Consider the following 2,032-nt stretch of genomic DNA (forward strand, 5'->3'; position numbering starts at 1 on the left):
TGCAGCAGAGGTGTAAATTTAATTTTTTATCGGGTGTATTTATAGCCTGTGTTTGGGTGTATTATGCAGATCTCTATGCAGACCGTCATATATGGGTTCCAATCTATCTAGATCACCACTTCATATTATAGTACCTGTAAACCAGACATTTTGAATACACAAGAGAGAGTTTAATTAATTTTGGTCTTGTGGACAACAAGTGGCTTTCAAGTAGTGTTCAGTTAAAATCTGCAGCAGAGGTGTAAATTTAATTTTTTATCGGGTGTATTTATAGTCTGTGTTTGGGTGTATTATGCAGATCTCTATGCAGACTGTCATATATGGGTTCCAATCTATCTGAATCACCACTTCATATTATAGTACCTGTAAATCAGAAATTTTGAATACACCAGAGAGAGTTTAATTAATTTTGGTCTTGTGGACAACAAGTGGCTTTCAGGTAGTGTTGGGTTAAAATCTGCAGTAGGCATGTAAATTTAATTTTTTATCGGGTGTATTTATAGTCTGTGTTTGGGTGTGTTATGCAGATCTCTATGCAGACCGTCATATATGGGTTCCAATCTATCTGGATCACCACTTCATATTATAGTACCCGTAAATCAGACATTTTGAATACACCAGAGAGAGTTTAATTAATTTTGGTCTTGTGGACAACAAGTGGCTTTCAGGTAGTGTTGGGTTAAAATCTGCAGCAGAGGTGTAAATTTAATTTTTTATCGGGTGTATTTATAGTCTGTGTTTGGATCTATTATGCAGATCTCTATGCAGACCGTCATATATGGGTTCCAATCTATCTGGATCACCACTTCATAGTATAGTACCTGTAAATCAGACATTTTGAATACACCAGAGAGAGTTTAATTAATTTTGGTCTTGTGGACAACAAGTGGCTTTCCGGTAGTGTTGGGTTAAAATCTGCAGCAGGGGTGTAAATTTAATTTTTTATCAGGTGTATTTATAGTCTGTGTTTGGGTGTATTATGCAGATCTCTATGCAGACCGTCATATATGAGTTCCAATCTATCTGGATCACCACTTCATATTATAGTACCTGTAAATCAGAAATTTTGAATACACCAGAGAGAGTTTAATTAATTTTGGTCTTGTGGACAACAAGTGGCTTTCAGGTAGTGTTGGGTTAAAATCTGCAGCAGGGATGTAAATTTAATTTTTTATCGGGTGTATTTATAGTCTGTGTTTGGGTGTATTATGCAGATCTCTATGCAGACCGTCATATATGGGTTCCAATCTATCTGGATCACCACTTCATATTATAGTACCTGTAAATCAGACATTTTGAATACACCAGAGGAAGTTTAATTAATTTTGGTCTTGTGGACAACAAGTGGCTTTCAGGTAGTGTTGGGTTAAAATCTGCAGCAGAGGTGTAAATTTAATTTTTTATCGGGTGTATTTATAGTCTGTGTTTGGTGTATTATGCAGATCTCTATGCAGACCGTCATATATGGGTTCCAATCTATCTGGATCACCACTTCATATTATAGTACCTGTAAATCAGAAATTTTGAATACACCAGAGAGAGATTAATTAATTTTGGTCTTGTGGACAACAAGTGGCTTTCAGGTAGTGTTGGGTTAAAATCTGCAGCAGGGGTGTAAATTTAATTTTTTATCGGGTGTATTTATAGTCTGTGTTTGGGTGTATTATGCAGATCTCTATGCAGACCGTTATATATGGGTTCCAATCTATCTGGATCACCACTTCATATTATAGTACCCGTAAATCAGACATTTTGAATACACCACAGAGAGTTTAATTAATTTTGGTCTTGTGGACAACAAGTGGCTTTCAGGTAGTGTTGGGTTAAAATCTGCAGCAGAGGTGTAAATTTAATTTTTTATCGAGTGTATTTATAGTCTGTGTTTGGGTATATTATGCAGATTTCTATGCAGACCGTCATATATGGGTTCAATCTATCTGATCACCACTTCATATTATAGTACCTATAAATCAGACATTTTGAATACACCAGAGAGAGTTTAAATAATTTTGGTCTTGTGGACAACAAGTGG

At 35.7% G+C, this 2,032-nt stretch overlaps 2 long non-coding RNA genes across 3 annotated transcripts in view; both read left to right on the plus strand.

Moving 5' to 3' along the window:
* The first annotated feature begins 600 nt into the window (after positions 1-600).
* Positions 601-1,564, plus strand: LOC127745824 (uncharacterized). Of its 2 annotated transcripts, none has more exons than XR_008007431.1 (3): positions 601-668; positions 986-1,126; positions 1,443-1,564. It is a non-coding gene; the product is annotated as an uncharacterized LOC127745824 (long non-coding RNA). The 2 variants fall into 2 exon arrangements; XR_008007432.1 differs by lacking the exon at positions 1,443-1,564 and adding an exon at positions 1,215-1,292.
* A 202-nt stretch (positions 1,565-1,766) lies between these two features.
* The window catches only part of LOC127745825 (uncharacterized), a 2,284-nt gene continuing 2,018 nt past the window's right edge, over positions 1,767-2,032 (plus strand). Inside the window, exon 1 of the long non-coding RNA XR_008007433.1 lies at positions 1,767-1,812. This is a non-coding gene — a long non-coding RNA (uncharacterized LOC127745825). The remainder of the gene's footprint in view (positions 1,813-2,032) is intronic.

This window comes from Arachis duranensis, chromosome 3 (assembly GCF_000817695.3).
Source record: "Arachis duranensis cultivar V14167 chromosome 3, aradu.V14167.gnm2.J7QH, whole genome shotgun sequence".
NCBI lineage: Eukaryota > Viridiplantae > Streptophyta > Magnoliopsida > Fabales > Fabaceae > Arachis > Arachis duranensis.